Source organism: Rhinatrema bivittatum, chromosome 9 (genome assembly GCF_901001135.1).
Source record: "Rhinatrema bivittatum chromosome 9, aRhiBiv1.1, whole genome shotgun sequence".
NCBI lineage: Eukaryota > Metazoa > Chordata > Amphibia > Gymnophiona > Rhinatrematidae > Rhinatrema > Rhinatrema bivittatum.
The window spans coordinates 15,915,408-15,941,765 of NC_042623.1; the positions used below are offsets into that span (position 1 = coordinate 15,915,408).

At 42.4% G+C, this 26,358-nt stretch overlaps 1 protein-coding gene across 6 annotated transcripts in view; it reads left to right on the forward strand.

The window, feature by feature from the left end:
• Positions 1-310: 310 nt before the first annotated feature.
• The window catches only part of SFMBT2 (Scm like with four mbt domains 2), a 563,685-nt gene continuing 537,637 nt past the window's right edge, over positions 311-26,358 (forward strand). For 2 of the 6 annotated variants that reach the window (XM_029615682.1, XM_029615688.1), the window contains exon 1: positions 311-460. The gene's annotated coding sequence lies outside the window, so the exon portion shown is untranslated. Of the gene's footprint in view, positions 461-999; positions 1,094-1,973; positions 2,305-26,358 lie in introns of those variants that run through there. The other 4 variants (XM_029615686.1, XM_029615684.1, XM_029615685.1 and 1 more) reach the window with 3 other exon arrangements.

Sequence of the window (26,358 nt, forward strand, 5' to 3'; positions counted from 1 at the left end):
ACTGGTTTTCTTTCTCAGAGATCTATCCGATGCAACCGGTTGCGTCAGCAGAAGCGGACAGCAGTTTTTACTCATCGACACCACCCCCACACCCCCCAACAAGAACTGCGCACGGACTTTGCAGAAACTCCTGCAAGCGAGGTGGAATCCAAATAAATCCGACAGCCCATACAGTCAGTCTCCTCTAAAAAAAAAAAAGAAAGGGTCCCCCCCCCTCGGTCAGCGACATACTTCCAGCTAGTATGACTAAATCTGCTTTAATTGGCTCGGAAATTTTGCAACTGCTGTAAAGGTCAACGAAGGAGTTGGCTCGAAAAATCGAGCGAAAAGCAGGCGGCGCATGCGCGCTGGGAGGATGCCATATTGGAAGGCGTCCGTAGTAGAGGAGAGACTGCTCGCCTTCTCAACTGATCGAGGGGCTTGCGCATTTTGACACTGGGGGGGAAAAAACTTCACCCAGGTAAGACCCCTAGCCGTGGAATATTTCTTTGGGTGGCAGCAGCCCTCACCTCAACCAGGCCGTCGTTTTTCTCTCTGCTTTTTGCCAGCCGACGAGCTTTATTTTCCTGCTTACACTGTGTACTAGATCGTAAGCTGTTTGGGGTTTCTTTTTTATTTTTTTTTTGCAAAAGCAGCAATGCAAGATCAAGTTGAACAAAGTGTTTGTTCGGTGTATTTATTGCTCTCTTCAATACAATCTGCACCTTTTACTTGGATGAATTTGCCCGCTGTTGCACGCAATGTTATGTGCCCCCCCCTCCCTCCCCCCCAACCCCCACTCTGTGAAAGACTCGACACATTAATTGTAAGCTTTCCCTCGTAGATTCCAACCTCTGTTCGAATTTAATTCGAAGGCACTTTGCATGTGTCATGGAAAATGTTTTTCCCCCTAAGTAACATCCTGCCGCTCCTGCTTCGATAACATTAGCTCATGTGACCTCCTTTCGAATTGACTGGGCTGAGCTGTCTCCGAAGTGAGTTATTTGTCGTGGTTACCAAAAAGCCCAAAGTGTAAAACAGCTGTAAGGCTCGTGGACGCAATATGCTTCAAGATCGATTCATACCGATTGCTCTAGCCAGCGCCAGAACTGCGGTAAAATGAATATTTATAAAGCCTGGCAGTTTCAACATGGCGGGGTTAAGGTGTCTTTAAAACTGAAAATAAACAGTTTGCGGTGGGAAAAAATAAATTCGGGGATGCTACAGAGTCGGTTCAAGTCTCTTTTGTTGCTTGTTGAGGTGCTTTAGCGAATTAAATACAAAATGAAAGAGGTAGGACCTTGCTCCAGTTTTTTTCCACTGTAAGATTTCTTGGTGTGTAAAGTACATTGGCAAAGCACCAAAGAACATTTTTTTTTCTCTCTGGAGAAAATGTCAGGAAAATCAATGGGGGTGGGATTCGGAACGAAAAGGTTTTGTTAAATGTCAGACTGCGGACGTAGTAGGAAAAATAAACGGTAGTAGACATAACAACAACTTATTTTACATAAACATTAGACAACAGACTGAGATGAGCTGCTGCAAGTATGGTTTTGTGCCGTCGAGCCAGTTATTGTGGTTGGCACACTGGGGCTGAAAAGACTGTAGTTTGTGTTCTCTCTCTCTTATGTATATAATTTGGACGGGTCTCGCGTCACCCAGGTTTTGCAGCTGAATAGCTCGCTGCCTTAGTCCAATAAAAGGCATTTTCTATCCTTTGCGATGTGAGGAAAAGCTGCCTTGCATGTGAGTTTGACACTTGGTGCCTGCAGCCTTGAGGAGAATGTAATGGGAGTGCCAGGTTATGGGTGTAAATAGCGTGTGGGAATGAGACGTGCGGGTTTATGGGTTAAAATATATTTTTTTTTTTTTAGCAGATGGGGCGAGGTTTGCCTGTTTTTTTTTTTTTATTGTTTAGGGGAAGGTACAAACTCGGAATAGGGAGGAGGAAGCCTCCTATTTGCAAACACATCGGCAACTTCCTTGTTCCGTCCGGGAGATATCTTTGGATTGTTTTGCAGTCCGGAGGACTTTAAATTGAGGAACTGCGAGCGAGGCCGTTTCCCCGTGCCCAGGGGCGGAAGCTGGTGACCCCGGGGTTGCGGAGCTGCCTGCCCGGAGTCTGGGCACGCGCATTCCGGCATGTAGTTACTTTATTTATCTCACACGACCCGGAGATTTGCTGTACTCTGCACCACCCCTAACGACGAGCGCTTTACTGATAACTAACTAATATCTGCTAGGCAGCGGGTGGGAATGGCATTCATCGTACAACACCAGCAGAGGTCGCTGGTTACAACTGCACCTTCTTCCCAATACATCAAGGTACGTTATGAAAAAAAAAAAAAAAGTTAGGACGTGTTTATTTGCCATACAGAAGGCTCCTGCTTTTACTCTGGGTCCCATTTACTGGAGACTTGTTTGGCCATAGGCATTGAATAACATTTTATCCGGAAATTCTTAGATCCCCCAATGCCGAATTTTCTGATTTTGACCATTAGATTCTTCCGATTTATAGGGGAAGCATTATATTGTAAACCTGCAGCCCTAGTTAAATCACCTTAAGCAGACATACCCGGGGAGGAGCAGCCAGTGCCAAGAGAATGACGTGCGCTGTATACTAAAGTGCCACAGTCACCATATAGAGCGCGCGTCCTTGTTTGGTTAATGATTCATGCTGCTTCATTTTAACAATCTGGGCGAAGTTTAAAAGCCTTACTTTTCATAAAGCTTATAAACGAAAAAAAAAAAAAAAAAGCCTTGCCAAGTTTGGAAAAAAAAAATAGTTGTATTCATGTGGAAAAGTTTCTTTTCCACCAGCAGAAGTGACAGCCCCTGTAAAGACCGGGGCATTCCCGATGCTTTGGAAGAGGGGTAAATGAATCAAGCTCTAGCAAAAACCCTGAACCAAAAAGCTCAGGAACAGAGGAAAAAAAAAAAACCCCAAAACAAGAGAGAGAAAAAAACAAGCGGTCTGGGAAGGGTGCTGTACCGAGAAAAGAGAACGGAGCAGGCTGAACCTTGAGCTCGTCGTTTTGAGATTTTCCCAAGGATGGCTTTTTAAAAGCTTCATCTGTAAGGTGGCCCGGACCCCGGTGTTTAGCTGGCAGCAGAGAGAGGTGTTCCAGGGAGGATGTTTAGATCCTAGCAGGGCCCCCCTGGTGTCGGGGCTGGCTGGCACCTGGCGTCTGTGCTCTACAGGCTGTAGATCTGCCTGCTGGTGCCGTCTCCCCCTCCCTTAAAGGCACCGCCTGCTTGCGTCGCTTTCCCGTCAGAGGGCACCGCTTGGTTTACGGTCGCAGCTGGTTCATCCCGCACACAGGAAAACCACAGAGTTGTAGTCTCAGAAAGTATGCCCGACTACTTAGTGTCACTGAGAAGAATGAAAATAGGCAAAGCGATTGGCTTAGCACGAGTCTCTGGCACCCCGTCCTTTCTGACTGCTGAATTCGCCACTGGTTTTGCTTTATGACAAATACTTAGCAGTGGACCTCACTCTTCTACACACTTTTTTTTTTGTAGCATTAGGGGACGATTTTGTGTGGAAATGATACAGAGTCAGCGACATATTTGAGAGGTTTGACCTACACAGAATGGGATCTGCATTTCATTCAGGCACCTACAGTCCAACCTACTCGTTCACTATGGAGTGGGAGAGAGCAGCATCTGCAGAAAGATGGCATTTTAAAAGTAACTCATAATGGGCTTACCGGAGCCTGCTGTCATTGAATAGGACAGATGGAAATAATACAGGGAAGAGGTTAAGAACATACATACATACATTTAATTAATTAATTAAAGGCTTTTCTATACCGAATTTCTTGATACAAATCAAATCAGCTCAGTTTACAAACAATTAGGAACTATAACCAACCAAACAGTAAAGACAATTTGAAGGAGAGTAAAGTTACATTATAACAAGGATGTATAACTTGGAGGAGGAAAAATAAGAGGGGGACGAGAGATTAAGATATACATTGGGGTATGCGAAGGTGACAGGTAGAATACCTCATGATAAATTTGTAAACATTCTCTTAAATTTATATACATGGTTTAGCGTTTGTAAAGTGCATAGTTGCTAGAACTGTTATAAGTCAGGCAATACTGGGTCAGACCAAGGGTCCATCAAGCCCAGCATCCTGTTTCCAACAGAATCCAGGCCATAAGAACCTGGCAATTACCCAAACACTAAGTCTATTCCATGTTACCGATGCTAGTAATAGCAGTGGCTATTTTCTAAGTCAACTTAATTAATAGCAGGTAATGGACTTCTCCAAGAACTTATCCAATCCTTTTTTAAACACAGCTACACTAACTGCACTAACCACATCCTCTGGCAACAATTTCCAGAGTTTAATTGTGCGTTGAGTAAAAAAGAACTTTCTCCGATTAGTTTTAAATGTGCAACATGCTAACTTCATGGAGTGCCCCCTAGTCTTTCTATTATCTGAAAGTGTAAATAACTGATTCACATCTACTCGTTCTAGACATCTCATGATTTTAAACACCTCTATCATATCCCCCCCCCCCCCCCCCTCAGCCGTCTCTTGAGCAATTTGAAGTGAAGATCTTGAAATAGTGAGACAAAGGTCTGGCCCATAATGAACTGTGGGTTCTTCCAGTTATGTGCAAATTGCAACGGATCTGAACCAATAGGTTGGAAATGCAGTGATCAGCTTCATTCTTTCTGCCTTTCATAGCCCATATATTCCAAAGCCATAAGAAAGTGCTTTTAAAAGTCCCTACCTGCTCTCTCAGGTCTGCCTCCAGGAGTTATAATTTGAAAGCCTCATGAACTTGGGCAGTGGCATTATCTCCATGTGCTGGATTGGGAATAGCTAGTTGCAATCTGTACTGACCTGGGATAGGTTTTACTTCAGAGAACAGCAAGAAGAGCAAATGGAGGAATCAGGGAAGGCCTAAACAGAAGGGTGAAGGTGTCCTTTCAAAACAAACTTTTACTTTTTTTTTGCATTTCTAAATTTAAAGCCTACTATACAGCACCGTAACTATATGGAAATTTCCAGCAATGAGTACCCACGGGCTACATTGTATTTTGAATGATAAAGTCCATCCCTTACTGGGAGGGCCACTTGTCCACATTTATAAAGGAGACTCCACCAGTAGCCAGGGGGGGGGAAGTGAGTCCTTGTCCAGAGGAACAAGGGCGGTGCTGCTCTCTAAGGGCCTGGAGAAGGAGAGAGTGGGTTCAGGAAGATTACTCAGCCAGATATTTGGTCAGCTCGTGAAGGGGGAGAGAAGAGGACTTAAATGGTTTCCAGAGGGGATTGTAAGGGAGAAAGAAACCCACTGGGAACAAGAGGACCCATTTTCCGGACAGTTTAGTCAAGTGGCACGAGATTCTGTTCTTTTTGCACTAATTGAAACTTTAAAGGGGCCTTTTTCTGTTTCTGCATGGCAAACATTTTTACTTTTGTCTTCAGCAAAAACCATTCTAGTTTTGGAAAAGCAGCCAGGGTGCAGAGATTTTGAGACACTGTGTGACTGATCGGCCCTTCGGCTTTTTTTTTTTTGTTTAAGCTGTCCCCTCCAAGTAGAAAAATCCTGATCCACAGTTATAGCCAGTTCTTCCCGACTCTGCAGCATCTGAAGGTGGTCCCTTGCCTGCATAAGCAGGGCCTGCGGAGTAGAATATTCAGGGTACTTATTAGAGGTAAATAAACGTTCAGGAAGAAGCTATTTGCGCCCCCTCCCCCATTTTTTAATGAAACCAGTATTTAATCAATGCTAGCATATCTTTCACACAGATGTATTTAAAGATACTTCCTAAAAATGCAGCAAAAGCAGCTGCTTCCAGTCTCCACATGTGCAGGGAGGGCTGTGGGCTGCATGGGAACTTACAGCTGTCACTATGATGAACACTCATGCTTTGGGGGGTGACTTGCAGATGCCCCTGGTGCCAGCATTATCTTCCTGTGCATATCCTCTGGAAATGAAAGGCTGAGCTTTTCACAAACCTTCAAATGATGGCTCTTTCAGGCATGTACAAAGAATGGGCCAGTGTTTATGATATGTATGTAATATTTGAATTGTTGATGGCTGGGGTTAAACTAAATATTCTTTCTTTTGAATGTGAGAGGAATATTTACACTGGTTAAGAGAGCAAAGATCCTACAGTTCTGCAAGGCTCATAATGGGCACATAGCATTTCTGCAAAAAAACACACACTTGTGCAGAACATAAAAAACTGAGTAAAAGGTGGATGGGACAAAATGGTTTTACATCTCACATACAACCTGACTTCTGGAATTATAATTCACAAGGTCCTACCACTAACTATTACCAGATCCTTTTTGGACACTAAGGGAAGAGTCATTATATTAGAGGGTAACAGATATGGTAAAACTCTGACTCTGGTTAATGCGTATGAGCCCAGTGATCATCAAATTAAATCCTATTGGAATTTCTTTGCTTTACTGGCTACTTTTCACACTAGATTTTTGGTTTGGGGGGTGTGTGTGACTGGAATGTCTGCGTGAACAATACATTCAGACATTCCAGTCTGGACCATCAGCACCTAGGGATGAGGTAACTGAAGTGTGCACTGTGATGCAGTTATTTGCTCTGAGAGATGACTGGAGAGAGCACAATCCAGGTGACAGAGACTATACTTACTTCTCGCCTCAACACAGGACATATAGTCAGATTGATTATTTTCTCTGTAGTGAATTTGTGATAGCGAAGGTCGGGGATTGCGATATTTTGCTATTTTCTCTCTCAGACCACCATCCTTTATCCTTGACTCTGGAACTGATTGACTTTGGCTCCTGTGGGAGCCACTGGCAGCTTAACCTCTTTCTTTTGAAAAAATGCTGATTGTGGAGAAAAGGTCAAAGAGGCCATTGACCAGTATAAGCGAATTCACCCTCCAGATGAGTACAATCCTGTACTTCGGTGGGAAACTTTAAAGGCAATTATCTGGGGGAGAATTATAGCTTATGCCAGTCATTACAACAAGCAGAGGCTTCGTAGACATGAGGAATTAATTCATAATATCTAGTAACTTGGGAGACAGCATAAAAGACTGTTCCAACAGGTCATATTGCAAGTTAAGTAAGGCCAGGGATGAATTTAAAACTTTTGCAATCCAGCAAGGTTGAGAAATCCCTTTGCTTCACCGAGCAGAAGTATTACAAACACGGGAACAAATCCGGAGCTCTCTTGTCCTGGGGGCTTAGGGAGAGATCTGTGGGACTGGAAATTGGTTGTGTTAATGATGTAAGTTACCTTTGTCATCCTTATCTTTATGATATAAGTAAGATGTTTATGGCTTATTTTGCAGATCTGTCTAAGACATGATGTAGTGCAGTATGAAGATATCCCTGAAAATGCCATTCTTCCTATTGCCAGATTATATTACTTGCCTCCCTTCTACTCTTGGTTTCTTTGGTTTTGGACTGCGATAGAGACTGGCTCCTTAGAATGTATTTTAGGCATTGTGGTGGAACTTTTCTTCAGTGTCATACCATGGCCTTCCCAGATGTGGCAAAAATAACAAAAGAAAAGGAAGCAATTCCTTTTAATGAGACCTAGGGTATTGCAACTGGGAGCTGAATTTTTTTTCTCAAATTTCCATGCAAATGCTGTATCAAACATAGGAATACTATGAGGCAGATTTTATAAATTTGCGCGAGCGCGTACTTTTGTTTGCGAACCAGGCGCGAACAAACGTACGCTGGATTTTATAAGATACGCGTGTAGCACCTTCCTCTCCCTTCCCCTACCTAACCCACCCCCCTACCTTTTGTTGGCAGATTTACGCCTGCTGAAAGTAGGCATAAATGTGCGCGCGCCAGCAGGCTGCTGGCGCGCCATCACCTGACCCGGGGGCTGGTCCGGAGGCCTCGACTACGCCCCCTGGCCGGCACCTCGCCCTCTGGTCCCGCCCCTCCCCGCCCCTGACCCCGGACACACCCCCAGGCATGCCCCCGCCCCTTTTACGAAGCCCCGGGACTTACGCGCGTCCCGGTGTTGTGCGCGTGCCGGCGGCCTATGCAAAATAGGCGCGCAAGGGCCCTGCACGCGTAAATCTGGCCAGATTTACGCGCTCAGGGCATTTAAAATCCGGCCCTATGTGTGTATTTTTCGAATCCAATCAACTCTTTCTTTTTGGCCGATAAATGTCCCTTTGCATCCCCCTGCTGATGCACCTGCACCCAGTCTACCTAGATGAGTATGTAAGTTCTCATTTGAGTACCCTGTGAGCCTTGCTGTCAGCTTGCCTTTATTGAAGGTTTTCTTTCTTTTGTTAACTTAAGATTGTGATCTTCGATTATCCACTATTATGAACTTGATCTTTAGCTGAAATGTATATTTCCTCTTGTTAATTTGTTTGTTTGTTTTTTTTTTGTATCTGCTTGTGATTTTCTTTCTCAAGGTTTCCTTGATGTATATATTTGAACTTGCATTAAAAAAAACTGCAAATAACACTTAGGTGGCTGTGAAATATATTATATCTGGCTAAGTGAAAGAAAGGAAAGTTTCTGGTTTGGTTATAAGATTAGATGCTGAAAAGGCATTTGATCACCTGTATTGGTCATTCTTGTTTGCAGTCCCTCCCCCCCCCCCCCCCCCAAATTCAGTGCTTGGATAAGGACTTTGTATAGAAACCCTAAAGCTCATGTTATGACTGTAGAAGAACAAGGCAAGGATACCATTTGTCCCTAGAAACCGTATCTTCCATGATTCAGGAATCCAAAGAGATTAGGGGCTTTCAGTTTTAAGATAATTGCCATCAACTTGCAATGTATGTGGACGAGGTGCTGTTGTTCATTATGGATGCTGGGAGATCTGATTTAGTTTTGATGCACGAAATAGATATAGTTTAGCTATAAAGTAAACTTAAGTCTCCTGTCCTGCCTGTTGATCCCAAATTTTGGATTCTGAGATGTCTATTTTCTCTTTTACATACACTGTTTCGAGTATTTAGGGATTAATGTTCCTCCTAATATTGCTGACCTTTATAAGACTAATTAACCCCAAGCACTGACAAAAATGAAAGTGCCACTCTCTCTCTTTGAGCATGTCAATTTGTTTAAAATGGCGATTCTTCCTAAATGTTTGTATTTGTTCCAGTAAATCCCTGTACTATTCCTAAACAAGTATTTATAAACCTTAGGAGTCAAATTTCCTCTCTTCTTTGAAATAAGGTGGTGACATATTAAATGCTACATTACCGTTCTCCCAGGCTTGTGGAGGGCTTGAATTTACTAATTTCTGTAGCTAATATATTGTGGCATGGCTTGTTTGCTTATGAAGGTGGATGGGAGAGGATGGGGCGATAGGATGGTATGACCTGAAGAGTACAGGCCAAGGGGGCAGGATTTATCTGCACTATTATACCCCGCTAACAAACAATTGCTAAGCTTGGTAGAACTGTCCCAATTTTATCACACATTTTGAAAGTATGGTGGTTTTTGCAAAAGCAAGAAGTTGCTTCAAAGGAGGGATACTCGCCTATCTCTTCTTTGACTGCTAACTCGTACTTAACTCAAGCCACATATTCCATAGACTTGCTTTAGTGGCATAAGTTATGTTTGAGATTTCTTGGGCAGATATGAGAGGGGGCAACTTACAAGATTTTCACAGCTTTGCGGGCAGAATTTGATATTCTGGGACATACACATTATCTTTATTTACAGTTGAGGAGAGAATGTTTTTAAAGGTCTCCACAGTTGGCAACTCTCTGAGATCAAAGACTGATATGGAAAAGATGCTTACACAACCCCAAACAGTTCCCAAGATGATAACTAAGTTGTATATCGCTTGCTAAATTTTGGGGATGATGATTTAACTACCAGTCCAGATTTGAGAAGTGGAATCAAGGTCAGAGTCTCAATTTAGAAGATGCAGATTGGCAAGGGATCTGGTGTTCAGTCTTCAAATTATCCATCTGTAATAAACATCAAAAGCCAATGTATAAACTACTACATTGTACTTATCAAATACTTGCTTTTTCAAAATTTAGTGATTTGAGACCTTTTGCTGGATGTAGTGTGGAGAAGGTGGAACTTACGTGCACATGTGGTGGGGCTGTATAGAGGTAGCGAAATTCTGGTTGGAGGTGCACAAGAATGTGCAAATTTATTGTTGGAATAAAAATTGTTCTCCTTCAGTTGTGCTTGTTAAATAGGTTGGGGGAGCAGGATTTGTCCAAATGCAACGAAACTGGTCTCTCATCTGCTGTATGCAGGAAGACTATCTCTTAACATACTTTTGATTCATGTATTAATATTTTTTTTTTACTCTGTACATTATATTTATTTAATGTTTTGAGAACTGGTTTTACCTTTGTGTCTCAAATTCACAAAGTTAAAAAAAAAAAAAAGTTGCCAGGATTTGCACTGAATATATGCATTTTTAAAACCAATGTGAAATGTTTAGGGACTGGCATAAAAAAACCTAGATGTAGTAGCCATTTGCAATTCTGTACATATGATTTATAGAATTAGTAGTACTTGTTTGCTTGCTCTTTAAGTTTGCTCTTTAAGTCTTTTGTTTGGCTACAGTGCATCTTTGCATCTAAAGTGCATGATGAGGTGAAAGATGTGGTGTTTAAATACATTTTAAGGAAGACTTAAGTACCACTGTAATGCGGGCAAAATCATCAGCGCTCATTAACTAATCTGGTATGTAGGAGTTGCATATTGCAATACAGGACATAGATTTGGTGGGGAGAAGTGAGAATCTCACTGCCCAGCAGTATTTCGTTACCACCTGTAATTTTAACTTTCAAAGTTAGGATTCAATGCAGGCATAGGCAAAGCTTCTATCTTCCGGCCACTTCACCCACTGTCTCATGCAGTGTTTATCTTTTACATAAGATGAGGCACTAGATGGATATAAAACAATAGTGTGATCTCATCTCTGTAGCAGTTATGAGGCCTACGGAAAACACCTGGTAGTCAAGGCCACATTCACCCCAGAACTGGTGCTTTTCCTAAAAACCAGGACAGCAGACATGAAGGGTTTGCACACCTGGACTTTGTAGTTTTGTATATTACACAGTTTCTTGTCGCCCCTAGATACTATTATGTTAGTAAGAAACATGCAGTAGGTGACATCTGAATAATACTTGCCAAAAGTCTCACAAGATAGGACTGGCAGATGACAAGATCTATGAAAAAATGTTCTGACAAATTAAACCGGGGCACTTTATTTGCTTTCTTCTAAAATAGTTGATTATTCCCATGGTATTTTTTTTTTTTTGTGGGGGGGGGGTGCATGGGTTTTTAAATTGCTATGAGCACTTCCCTGATATGTTGAATAATAAAACTGGAATAATCAGAGCGACTTCCAGCAAGTATACACTTAGGATCTGATTGTGAGGGTTTAGGAAGAGGACAAGGGCCAGAAGAGTTCATCTTTGCATTAACTGCAACTCTACCTAATAATGAAACACTACACTAATATAGACAGACACCCTGGCTAAACTTTTTTATTGCTATTTTATGTACAAGAATTGTGGGACTATCAGTGCAGAAGAGAAATTTCCCTTCACACTTTTGCAGGATGAACAACTTTCCCAGAATACCTAAGATCTGAGGCTAAAATAAATTACAGAAACACAAATATATTCCGAAATGACAAAATTTGGCCAAAGAGATTTGATTTGATATTTTTTTATTTCAAAATGAGTCTAAGCTAATGAACAAATTTCTCTGAATATCATAACATTCTACAGTATACCTATTAAAGAAACTGTTTCTTTAGGCTGATGTCAACAAATATGTATTCCATAGGATTCTATGACTAGTTTGTAAAACTTTAGCAATTTTCAGTCCGTTTCAAGCATCTCAAAGGATTACAGACTACGTGCCTGGGAGTGTGGTGTAGTGGAGCCAGTAAAGAGCTAAGAACCCTAGAATCAGCTCCCTATCCACCACTTAGTGGATGTCTGAGCACATTAATTAACCTTGTGGTCAAACCTGGATTGCATGAACTTTGGGTCCAATTATCTTGTGCAGTATTATGCACAATGTCTACTGTTTTCACTGTGTCTGTTAACTACTCAGTTATATAGCACCGCCAGATGTACAAAGCACCACCCAGAAACATGCACATAGCTCGGAGGCCCTCCACATGCAAGGATTTGCCTGACATTTGGTAGGTGAGTGTATCACTATGGTCTCAGTATACCTGCTAAATCTGAGCCAGATCTGTACATGGGAAGGGCTCCCACTAGCTGTAGCGGGAGAGTAGTGCCAGAAAAAAACCTGATATGCTCTCACTTTGTGTTATGCTACAAGGCTACACGTCTCCCACTTGTTTAATGAAAGGGTGCACTTTCCTATGGTTCCAATTGTAAAAGGTAAGCGTTCAGAATTTTAACATTTGAGAAAAAACTTCTCTTAGGACTAAGCAGCAATAGCATTTTGAGTGACTGCAATATTTTTTGTTAATAATTAATGAGCAGTTCAAGATTATGCAAACAAATTAGGGGATTTGGTATTTGCATTTCTGGGCATAAAATCATTCAGGATGTAGATGAATTAAGACAGAGTGCAAGGGTAATAATGAGAGGATCTGCTGGAAAGCCATGAATCTATAGGCTGGGATGTAATTTTATTAGAAAGATAATATTAATCTGACCCTCTCAAGAGTGACACTATTAATAACTACTGACTTGCAGATATTTAAGAGGGAATTTGCTAATGCTGTGTCATATCTAGTTCCCATTGACCTCTCTCATTTTCCCATGTCCATGACAATCATTACAGGAGTGGGAGGGAACCAAAGCATAAAGACACGAGCCTATAAAATGCGCTGAGTGTGGTGCTAGAAGCATAAAAGTCTCCAACTCATTTTATTTGGACATTAGTAGGAATTAATATTCTAAGAAAACAAGTCATTGCTTACATTATCAGCAACCAAATGCTTTATTTCTACATTCCAGTCTGCTGTTGGAACTGTATCCCTAACTTAACTTATTTGTTATCAGATTTATCTGTTTTGCGCTCTAGTCTCAGAAGTCTGTGCAGGTTGTGAGCCCATTCATTGATCTAATACAACTTTCATCCAAAGACATTGTTCCAGGAGTGGAAAGCTCATGTATATCATCTTTGAATAATTCTTATGTTGGTCCAGGTTTTTTTCCCCAGCAGTAGTATGGTTAAGAAACCTTTCTGACATGTTATCAGAACTTACAGCTGACTGACAGGTCGATACTGTAACGTGCGGTTGAAGATTTCCCGTCTGTAACGTGCTGGGAGCGCACAATTCGGACGCGTAAGGCGATCCAGCGATACAGTCTCCAGTTTCACGCGTCCTTAGCGCTTCTTAAAACAGACGCATAACCCTTTCCGCACGCAGCATGTATATGATATGTAAATGAACGAATTAGCTGTATAATGAAGGAATTAGCTATTCCTCTCCGATACTGTGACGCGCGCTCAGATTATCTCCTTTGTAACCCGCTATTTTGCCGCGTCCTTAACTTGTTAGTTTACCGCCTACCCTCTACTTGGTGTTAGTGTGGTGTTCTTAAATTAAAACGGGAATAAAGTGTAAAAAATGGGGGTAAAACCAAAGGGAGTAAAATGTAAAAAACATTGCAGTGTAAGTTGTTTATATATATGTATAAATACCTGTCACTTTCCGAATCCCCCAGGCATGCGGTCATCGAGGCGGCGGCGGGAGCTGGGCGGATGGGCGCCCGTTCATCCAGGCGGCGGCGGCGGCGGGAGCCGGCGAGCGGGGTGGGCGCGCGTTGGATCCAGGCGGCGGCGGGAGCCGGCGAGTGGGTGGGCGCGCGTTGGATCCAGGTGGCGGTGGGAGCCGGCGGGCGGGTGGGCGCGTGTTTGATCCAGGCCGCGGCCGGGTGGGCGTGCATTCATCCAGGCAGAGGGAGCCAGCGGCAAAAGCTGCCTCCGGCTCCCTCTGCCTGGATGAATGCACGGCCCCCGCCGGCAGTGAATGAATGCCCGTGCGATTTCGGCGCTCAAGGCAGTCACATGCCGTGACGTCAAGCGTCGTGACGTCATGCCTTGAGTGCCGAAATCGCACGGGCATTCATTCACTGCCGGCGGGGGCCGTGCATTCATCCAGGCAGAGGGAGCCGGCGGCGAAAGCAGCCTCCGGCTCCCTCTGCCTGGATGAATGCACGCCCACCCGGCCGCCTTGAGCGCCGAAATCGGGAGGAGAGAAGGGAGAAGGGACTACCATAGCAGGCCCGAGCCTTGCTACTTTTGTTTTTTTTGCTTCGGGAGGAGGGGACAGGACTGGGGCTGCACCGGAGACCGGACGGGGCCAGGGCAGGTGAGCGGGGGCTGGGGGAAAGTTTGCCGAGCATCGGGGAACATAACTGTCCACTTCCTGGTACCTGTCATTTCAAATGTCATTTGAAATGACAGATACCAGCGCGGCCGTGAAGCGTTAGGCCCGCGAACCCAGGATACTGTATAGGCGCTCTATACAGTAAAATGGGTTGCGCGGGCCTAACGCTTGCCTAAGGCTTCGCAGCCGCGGCTTGCATTTGCATGCAATTTGAAGAGAGTATCGAGCGGTAGGTGAAGAGAACGTTGCGTGCGGGGAACGAGGGTGCGCCTGACACTGCCGCACTGTTTCTACCGCGGCCTTAGAGTATCGATCTGTGAGTCTGGATAAGTCTGCAGGATGAGAACCATCATTTAGATACTGGGCACATACTAAAGGCCACAACAATGGTCAAGGTTTAATTGCTTGGTTACGATGATCTTGAACGCTCAAGAATATCACTTCTAGGTGTTTGCATGGTTGTTAGTGGCATGTCACAGTATACAATAGATGAGATGCCCCATTTTTAGCCTAGTTTCCTGCAGGAAGGCTGGTCTTATACAATCAGCATGTCTCTTCTTCCCTCAATAAATTCTGAACCATCCATCCTTTTTTATTCACATGTATGTCACACATTTTATTTACCCTCAGTGCCCCCTACGCTTAGAATACCACCTTTTTTGTATAGGGAAAAGATCATTTCAGTTCAGCTGAAATCTCATGGAGATCACATTGTGACATCAAGCATTTTTAAAGTTGCCTTGCCATTGGCTAGTGCCTGTGTTTACCAGTTGTCTAGTTTTCTTTGGGAATAAAGTCTTTAAAAAATGTGTAACTTTATTTTCCTTTCCTTACCTGGAGTAAACATTAATTCCTCTTTTTTCTCATTATAAGTAAAAGACAGTATAATTTTTTTTTTTTAATAATTTAATATGTATAAGTATTGACAATTTACCTAAATAGTTGTATACTGTCTATTTTCTTCCTGTAAAATGTAAAAGCAGCATAAATAAAAAATTAAAAAAAAATGTGTAACTATGTTTATTGCCCAGAAATTCATATTTCATCTAGCTCATAGACTAAATGTCCAACCCAGTAATTGCATATCCAGTCATGTTTATTCTCCAGTTTTTTCTGTCCTTTATTTCCTGGCTATTCTAGCCTCCAAGTTCATTCCCCCTGTTATTTGTACCTGCGCTTCGGCCTTCTTGTTATATGATTTTTTGTTAAGTTAACCCCCAAGTTCGATGTAAACCGGCTTGATATGAAGCTTGTCATGAAGTTCGGTATAGAAAAATGTTAAATAAATAAAATAAATAAATAAATAACAAGCATTGTTAAACATTTGCAATTTTCTGTACTAAAGGAAACCACACATCAAAGAGTGCTCACACCAAACTAGGCCTCATTTGCTAAGTATTTTTCCCATAGACACAGAATGGGAGAAAACGTTAAACAACCCCCTACTTTTCAAAATCTATAGTATTTTCCAGTGCTTTGAGAATATGAAACCCGATTCTCTTTCCAGGTAACTGGGTAAGGCGATGGGGAAACATTTTGTCCTTTGTGAATATCTTTCCACATTTCTCCTCTACACCTTGACTTATGTTTATATCAGTTGTCTGTTCTTTACTGCTCCAGGTCCCTCTTCATAATGGACAGGGCTCTCCTTTGACATTTTGTATGTCAGTTTACTTTGAATATCACAGCAGCTGAAGCCCCCTTCAGATTCCCTGCAAATGACATACAGGGTCTAAGGGAGAAGGACACTGAAATGAACCTTGACTTGAATAGTGAGCAAAAATGCTGAACATTTATAGGGAAAGAAGGGGGCCTTAAAACAGGTTATAGAGCTGTGTGAGGGGTTTTAGTGTTAAACAAGGTAGGCACACTTGGATATGCTTGGATTTTGTAGCGCTTTTCAATTCCTCACATCTGTGACTAACATAAACAGGCTTTTGGGAAAGTTCTAGATATTTTGTACTGGCCACTGATTGAGTTCTGGTGAATTAATTCCAGGCCTTTATATGCAGTCTGAATCTGATTGATCTACTTCAGAGAAAGTTATCTTGCCTCCAGACAGATGGAACCATCTCATAAACACTTTTTACATATGTTGAAAGTACTAAAATAAAACCCTCAGTAGCAGTTGTAATTAAGAGATGGGCAAAAGGACTGCAATAATCATCTCTGCTCTTCAGACTGGTGCTTAGTGTAGCCAGTAGTTTATTGGACTGACATCCAAGATTGATATTTCATCCCTGATTTTTCCAGATGAGGGTTCAGTTTGCTTGGACTGTTATCCAGTAACTGTCTTCCAATGGTAAAAACCTGGATGATGGGCAGGGTTTATCATCTTATTTATTTATTTATTGTTTTTTGTTATACCGAGTTTCATGATAGGCATCACATCAACCCGGTTTACAAATAACAAGGAGTGTAAAGCATAACGTAACGTAAAAAACAATATTTTCAATAAGAACCTTGAACTTTAAATACAGTGAATCAGAAAAAGGGAGAGGGAAAGTTACAAAAAACAAGGAAAATAAACTTGGGATGGAAGGGGAGAAATTGAACAGCACAATATTTACATTTCAGCCTATTGATACATTAGAATAGCAAGTGAAAAAATAAGACTATGAAACGGTACATAGGTAATCAAATGAATAAATATGACAGTTGTGAATGGTAATAGTATGATAAATATTCAGCAGGAATTAGTGAGAGAGGGTTTGAGGTTGGTTGATTCGTGTTTACATTCCATTATTGCATAAGAGTTAGTGCTAGTGAGAGGAGGTTTTATTCAAGGCTTGGAAATGCTTTTTTGAAAAGCCAAGTTTTTAGTCTTTTCCTAAATGTTAAAGAGCATGGCTCTTGTCTCAAATCAGGTGGGATCGAGTTCCAGAGAGCTGGACCTGCTGATGAGAAGGCTCTGAGACTCAAGGATTTATGTTGGTAGGTTTTGTCCTTTGGAATTTGGAGTGACTCTTTGTAGTGTTCCCTGATAGGCCTGGCGGAGGTGAATTTTTAAAGTGGTATTTGTAGGTCGAGTTGCGTGTGTTGGTTGATAGTTTTGTAAATGATGTTAATGGTTTTGTACATGATTCTATAGTGGATCGGAAGCCAATGGAGGTTTTTGAGAATAGGTGAAATGTGGTCAATTTTCCTGGAATTTGTAAGGACTCTGGCTGCAGAGTTCTGAACCATTTGTAAAGGTTTGGTGTAAGAAGCTGGGAGGCCTAATAGTAATGAGTTGCAATAATCTAGTTTGGAAAAGATTATTGCTTGCAAGATTGTTCTGAAGTCCTGAGTGTGAAACAGCGGTTTTATTCTTTTCAGGATATGTAATTTGTAGAAGCAATCTTTGGTGGTTTGGTTAATGAATGTTTTTTGAGGTTGAGACGATTGTCTAGGATGGCTCCTAAGTCTCTTACGTGGGTTGTTTGAAGGAGTGTGGGTGGTTTAGGAAGTGTGTTATTGTTTTCCGGTGATATGAGCAGGAATTCTGTTTTCGAAGCATTGAGTTAGACTGTTGAGGAGAAGTTTAATTTCTAATAGGCAACTGTCCCAGTATTCCATTGTTTTTGAGTGATTCTTTTATAGGGATTACGATCTGTACGTCGTCTGCAAAAAGGAAATGTTTCAGGCTTAATTTTGTAAGTAGTTGGCAGAGTGGTAGCAGGTAGACATTGAAAAGGGTGGGTGAAAGTGATGATCCTTGCAGCACTCCTCTATTAGAAGGGTGGTATTGGGATTCTTTATTATGAATTTTGACTCTGTATCCTCTGTTTTCTAGAAATGTTTTGAACCAGTTTAGTGTGGCACCTGTTAAACCAATGTTTGCCAGCTGTTTTAGAAGAAGGGCGTGGTTGACGGTGTCAAAGGCCGCCGAGAAGTCAAGGAGGATTAGTAAATATGCTTGGCCTTTATCAATACCAGAGAGTAGGTAGTCCATGAGTGAAATTAGTAGCGTTTCGGTGCTTGCGGCTTTGCGAAAACCATATTGGTTTGGGGACAGAATACTGTGGTCCTCTAGGTAGTTGGATAGTTGGGTGTTTACCAGTTTTTCCATGATTTTAGCTATAAATGGTAGGTTGGAAATAGGGCGGAAGTTGTTGGGATCACATGCATTTAGATTTGGTTTTTTTAGCAGTGGCTTGATTGAGGCAGTTTTTAGGTCATCTGGGTAGATGCCATGTGATAAGGAGCAGTTTATAATATCTGCTAGGGTTTTTGCTATTGTGTCCGGGATAAGAAGAAGCATTTTGGTAGGGATTTGATCAAATGGGTGTGATGACTGTTTCATTCTTTTTAATACATTTTGTATCTCTGTGATTGTGATGGGTTCAAAGGCATTAAGCTGGATGTCTTTATTTTGGGGAAGATATGTGTTATCTGGAGACGTAGTGTTTGGAATCAGCTGATTAAGGAGATCCGATATTTTTTTGTTAAAATGAAGAGCCAATTCGTCTGCTTTAGTCTGGGCTTGTTCGGGTGGTATATCTGGAGTGATAGGTTTAGTGAGGCTGGAAACGAAGGCGAATAGAGCTTTTGAGTCAAAGCTGAGATGATGAACCTTAGTCTGAAATGAGTCAAAGCTGAGATGATGAATCTTAGTCTGAAATGATAGTTCTTTGGCCATTCCTTGTTGGAATGGGACAATGTCTTTGAGCAGCCTATCCACTGCATGAGAGACTATGTGCGCAGAATTATACATACAGCACACATAGTTAATACGGACACAAAAAGGTTTTGTACAGTGAGGCTGATATTCAGTGCCAGTGTACTGACTGGCAGCACATTAGCTGGGTAACTTTTCAGCCAGCTAACAAATTATTCTGCTATCTCAGGGACAGGACAGGGAAGTTCTGGGGTGGAGTTGTCAGCTATTCAGCTAACTTACAGGGTCATTCATTAGAACGCAATAGGCCGTTATCGCATGCGACACTGCCGTAACGTATGCGATAACGGCCTATTGCAAAATGCGTATGCAAATAAAATATGTATATACAAGTGTAGGAGGAGTTGGGGGTGGATAAATGTAAAGCAGGGGGTGGTAGTGCTTTGTGCAATACATATCGTGCGTTATTGTGGGCCAGTAACGCGGGTAGTAGCTACACCTTTTTCTTGGTGCTATGGTCTGATCGAGGCGGTATCATAGGCTATGGTATTATCGTGGTGTATATTGCGCGTGATAAACACAGCAAACAATACAGACACCTACCAAGCATTCCTGGACCAATGAAAAGGACTGTTTTTAGCTGGTCAGCCTTCCTAACAGCCTTTTGTGAGTGGCAAGTTTACTTTATACATGCATTCTTCATGCCTCACTGCACGCAACAACACATGGAAAAACAACAACCCGAACAACATGCAAGGCCACTTCCAAGACATTTGAGGGAAGTCCAGCAGTGCTGGCAGAGGCTTTGCTGCCACGGGCTCAGGGCCCGGCCCAGTGGCCACCCACAGTCCGGGAGATGCAGGGATTTGCCTCCACGAACATCCTTGCTGGGCATGCTTGAGGACTTTGTGGTTAGCGGTATCAACTCAGCTTTCTGGCAGTCTTGGAAATATATGTGAAGATCTCTGAGGGGATCTGGATCCCATCACCACAAGGTCCAATGCCTTCACTGGCATCACCAAATGCTTGGCTACCCTCCATTTCATGGTGAGCGGCTCCTTCCAAACCACAGTAGAGGTGGTGGTGGTGGGGGGGGGGATGTCCCAAGCCACATTGTCACGTTGTTTGGACCAGATCATCGAAGCTGTCACTGACCGCATTAATCGATACATAAAATTTCCTCGCGACAGCAGGACTTGAGAAGTTTCTATGCCTTCACATGCTTTCCCAATGTCATCGGAGCTATTGCCTGCACTTACGTGGCGATCATTCCACCCCATCAGAGGGAGGAGACGTACCGCAACAGAAAGCTCTTCCAGTCCCTCAATGTGCAAGTGGTCTGCGATGCTCGAACGCGCATCCTGGACGTGGTGGCCAGGTATCCCAGAGCAGTGCACAATTAATTTTGAGGCTGGCCTGTACAGTGATGCTTGGCTTGTAGGTAAGAAACAATTTTCTCTCTCAATTCCATCAATGCCTATGGGCATATGGCTAATGGCACCCAAATGGGGGGCACGGCTGAAGGGGGAGAAAACAATCTGTGGCATAGCACCTGGCTTCAGTAGTTCTGTACACAGGTCATTGGCCAAGGGCATGCCTTTTTCCACCCAACGTTCAGAGGCCTACCGAAGTAGTGCGTGCAAACAAGTGAGGATCCACTATATACATAGCACGTATTTATAACCCAAAAGGCCCTGTCCTATCCTCCCCTTGGGTGCTGTTACAATGCATCATGTGAATCCAAACCATGCACTGTGCACACTGCTAGCACAGCACCTTCCCATGTGGGCTGTTACTGAGGCGTCAGGAAGATAGTCACCTACGCTTTCTGTACAGCCTCACACACCTGTACCAAGAGCAGTCTGCAGTGCATGTTGCTGGCCTACCGTATTCACAGTGAGCCCACACATAGGGTTTCAATGCAGGACAGACTGCAGTGCTGCCATGGACAATGTCCTGCACAGCATGAGGTATGGCATTTTGCTGGTAGCACAGGTTTTTACCCTCTTACGTATGTTGTCAAGGTTGGCAGGCAGCTGTATACCAGTACCCTTTGCTGGGCTGCGAGGGCCTGTCATGCAATACTTCCAATTGGCACATCAGATGCTGTAGTCATGAACAGATCAGCTCCTTTCAGCTCCAGCTTGCCTGCACATATAGCACCCAGCAACAATGTAAAACATTGTCAGGCAATGGTAATCAGGTTTGAAGGCTCAGCAAAGTACAGGCTACCTTATACAGTCTTACTGGATGCTGTGGTTAGTCAATCACATCTGCCAGAAACAATGCAAATATTCATGCCTTTCTTCTGTCATTGCCGCAGGAGACTCTGGGTACAGTTGCAGGCCCTGACTTCTTACTCCCATACACATGCCAAACACGCAGGCAGACAAGATATAGCGAGGCCTTATGTGCTACCCACTGTGTCATAGAACGCACCTTCGGCCTTCTGAAAAGTCGCTTTCGCTGTTTGGACAAGATGGGTGGAGCTTTAATGTCTGCCCCACCCAAAGCTGCAAAGATTGTCTTGCTGTGTTTTCCATAATGTGGTTGTATGCCACAGACTACCACTGGACCTACTTCCAGATCTCTCACTGGATCCCCCATGGTTTCCTGGCCTCGTGCAGGGAGACATGCTGAGAGGCAGCCGGACTCGGCGAAATCTTATGCGAACACACTTTGCTTGATGGGCCTCACATACCAATTTCCCTTCCAGCGGAGGTCTGCCTGAAGACTACTAGGTGTTGCTGTACTTGCTATCCCTTTTCTATCATTTCTTGGCTGAGTAGGTCACCGTGTACCATACAAACACATATGGCTGCTCATGATTTGTCTTGCTGATGGACCATAACAGTGTACTTGAAATAGTTTTCACTGTCAGCATTACATGATAGACATGTGGCTGTCACCATGTGTTCTGCCTGTTACTGACAGAAAATGAGGCACGTGTGGTATGACAGTTGGTGGCCTACCAGCACAGTGTTGCCTGAGAGCTATCACCAGCACACCTCAGTCTCACCCTCACATGTGGATGCCACAGTGTCCTAAGTGGTGGGCCACATGCTTCTGGACCCTGTAGAGTGACAGCTGTAATAATGCAGTAAATGTTAAACTACACTGAAGGTGCAACATGTATGGCAAAATAAGGGCACACTTAAATGTAGTACTGGCAGATAGCTATTGTTACACCCTCATTTGGAAGTGCTTAAAGGTGTGCAGGTGAAATGATACCTCTGTAATGGGAGTGCTTTGTCAGAAGGGCATTCATTCCCAGATCAATCAGACACTAGTGCTTGATTAGTTAAACAATGAGGTAACACTAGGATTTAGAACTGCATAACACTTTGCAGCATATGTATATCTAGCCATCATCTAACTCCCATGCGTGACGGTATAGAGAGTCTTGATGTTGCTTTCTTTACCTTTACAGAGATGTCATGAAATGGCAGCATGTACATACTTTACATTCAGGAGAGTTGGCCACAGTACTGCACACATCACACAGCTTTGGGATCACACCTTCCATTACAGCCTGCTGATAGGGACTGTGCTATAGTTACAGTTTTTAGTATGTGCACACCTCCTTCAAAGGTTGCATTTTCCTTTAACAGAAGAACATAAGAAATTGCCATGCTGGGTCAGACCAAGGGTCCATCAAGCCCAGCATTCTATTTCCAACAGAAGCCAATCCAGGCCACAAGAACCTGGCAATTACCCAAACACTAAGAAGATCCCATGCTTCTGATGCAATTAATAGCAGTGGCTATTCGCTAAGTAAACTTGATTAATAGCAGTTAATGGACTTCTCCTCCAAGAACTTATCCAATCCTTTTTTAAACACAGCTATACTAACTGCACTAACCATATCCTCTGGCAACAAATTCCAGAGCTTTATTGTGCGTTGAGTGAAAAAGAAATTTCTCCAATTAGTCTTAAATGTGCTACTTGCTAACTTCATGGAATGCCCACTAGTCCTTCTATTATTCGAAAGTGTAAATAACCGATGCGCATCGATTCAATGCATGGACCCCCTACATGCCTGCACCTTAGTACAGCAAGCTGGGAAATGTATCAGAATACATGCACAAAAGGTGAGGATCTTGGCTGTTGTGATGTTATGTAGGTGGCGTCTGCTTCTTGGGAAACTATGGGAGGATGCCTTTGCAGGTGAGTGAAGGCAAGAGAGTGTGTCAGCTACTTACTGTCCAGCCTTCACTTGAACATTCCTGTTATCTGACATGTCACAGTGACAGTATACTTTAGAACCACTGTTACTGTAGCCACATCTTCTCATCAAATGCTGACATTATACCGCCCAAGGGTTTACATATCTTTAAGTGGCCCATCACACATAGGCTCACTATCGTCTGCAGATGGCAGGTTGCCGGGAAGGTCATAGTGGGGAATGTGTCACAGATAGTCATGTGGTGCAGCTATATGCAAGTTTGTCCTTATGTTGAGGAAACAATGTTCAGTTAACCTACACCTACTACTTTTAACAGTGCAGGTGTTATCTCTGAGGCCCTGTAAATCATATTGCCTCAGCACTCCTGTCTAAAACACTTAACATATTACTGGACCAACATCATGGCACACATTTCCATGATTTCATGCTTTCAAGGCATTGCTGTTGTACATGCATATGAGCACATCTGTGTACTGCTGCACAGCTGCTATGCTGTAGGCTCATGAGTAAGTAATGTTACAGACTTATGTTGTCATTAGTGAGGTGCCCTGCTCTGGCTCTGTGTATTGCATTCTCTGATCTAGTGTGGTCCGGTGAACAAGTTATGAGTGTTGCCTCCAGTGTAACCGGCACTCTGTGCTCATTGTATAGAGCTACTGTACCAGAGCTGTGATGTGCTTGCCATTATTGATGTCCTTTAGGTGTGTATTACTAGAGAGAAAATAAAAAAAGATTCCCAAAATACTTATGATTCCCACAGTTGTGATATTGTTTATCAATTAACATCTTTTATATACATTCTCATATCATTCATCATAACTCCAGTAACTCATAATGCCAAAGTATCTATAAAGTTGTTTATTAAATATCAATACAAAAGATTCTATTTTTTTCACTTTTTAAAAATTAGTTCCACAATTTACATTAAATATCATGTAAATATCACTAAGTTGTCACTCAAACATTAGACACAAGTCATTTCACCACTAGATATAACCAACTGTGAACATGTATTATGTTAAAATACATAAAAAATATCCTATAAGTACCAAATCCCAATCCCCACACTCACACACACACACACACACACATTCAAATAAAAAGATCACCTGTATAAAACACTCATATATAATCCCCTCACACAATATATATACTTTCCCTTTTTTTATTACTCACTACAACCCTACTGCATCAATATTTTTCTTAAGAATTAAAAAAAAATAATCCCTTCTTCAATCATTTCTGAAAAAGGTGCCCTGTTTTGCCCGGGTGGGCTTCCTCAGGGGTACTCCTTAAATCACTGTGTTCTTTCCGCATGAGGATTCCTGAAAATATATATAAATTAGCCTACCACTCCACTGGTGAATGGTGCACGATGTGTCTTTTGTATGTATGGTGGTGTCATGGTGATGAATGAGGAGTAGGTGGAAAATAATACAGACATCCCCGTGAAAATATATAACCAACATTGTTTACGCACACCTGGAATATGTACTATAATGCCTTTACGTGTGCACTAACTTAGTATACTATCACGCTTGTGGACAATAATACCTACAACACTGAGATGTACTTTTAATTCTTATATGTACTTATAATAAGGTGTGGCGCTTTATGTCCGGGATGGCATAGAGTCCAACAGGATAAACATCCTGCATGAGACTAAATACAAAATTGAATCTTTATGGGTAGAAATCCCTTGTGTGTCGGGGAAGACTATAGTGATAGGGGTATACTACTGTCCACCTGGTCAAGATGGTGAGAGACAGTGAAATGCTAAGAGAAATTAGGGAAGCTAACCAAATTGGTAGTACAGTAATAATGGGAGACTTCAATTACCCCAATATTGGGTAAATGTATCATTGGGACACGCTAGAGAGATAACGTTCCTAGATGGAATAAATGATAGCTTTATGGAGCAATTGGTTCAGGAACTGAAGAGAGAGGGAGCAATTTTAGATCTAATTCTCAGTGGAGCACAGGACTTGGTGAGAGAGGTAACGGTGGTGGGGCCGCTTGGCAATAGTGATCATAATATGATCAAATTTGATTTAATGACTGGAAAAGGAACAGTGTGCAAATCCAAGGCTCTCGTGCTAAACTTTCAAAAAGGAAACTTTGATAAAATGAGAAAAATTGTTAGAAAAAAACTGAAAGGAGCAGCTACAAAAGTAAAAAATGTGCAAGAGGCGTGGTCATTGTTAAAAAATACCATTCTAGAAGCACAGTCCAGATGTATTCCACACATTAAGAAAGGTGGAAAGGCAAAACAATTACCGGCATGGTTAAAAGGGGAGGTGAAAGAAGCTATTTTAGCCAAAAGATCTTCATTCAAAAATTGGAAGAAGGATCCAACAGAAGAAAATAGGATAAAGCATAAACATTGGCAAGTTAAATGTAAGACATTAAGACAGGCTAAGAGAGAATTTGAAAAGAAGTTGGCCGTAGAGGCAAAAACTCACAGTAAAAAGCTTTTTTAAATATATCCGAAGAGGAAAGCCTGTGAGGGAGTCAGTTGGACCGTTAGATGATCGAGGGGTTAAAGGGGCACTTAGAGAAGATAAGGCCATCGCGGAAAGATTAAATGATTTCTTTGCTTTGGTGTTTACTGAAGAGGATGTTGGGGAGGTACCCATACTGGAGAAGGTTTTCATGGGCAATGATTCAGATGGACTGAATCAAATCACGGTGAACCTAGAAGATGTGGTAGACCTGATTGACAAACTGAAGAGTAGTAAATCACCTGGACCGGATGGTATACACCCCAGAGTTCTGAAGGAACTAAAAAATGAGATTTCAGACCTATTAGTAAAAATTTGTAACCTATCATTAAAATCATCCATTGTACCTGAAGACTGGAGGATAGCTAATGTAACCCCAATATTTAAAAAGGGCTCCAGGGGCGATCCGGGAAACTACAGACCAGTTAGCCTGACTTCAGTGCCAGGAAAAATAGTGGAAAGTGTTCTAAACATCAGAATCACAGAACATCTAGAAAGACATGGTTTAATGGAACAAAGTCAGCATGACTTTACCCAAGGCAAGTCTTGCCTCACAAATCTGCTTCACTTCTTTGAAGGAGTTAATTAACATGTGGATAAAGGTGAGAGAGTAGGATTAAATGGACAATTTTCTCAGTGGAAGGGAGTGGGCAGTGGAGTGCCTCAGGGATCTGTATTGGGACCCTTACTTTTCAATATATTTATAAATGATCTGGAAAGAAATACGACGAGTGAGATAATCATATTTACAGATGATACAAAATTGTTCAGAGTAGTTAAATCACAAGCAGATTGTG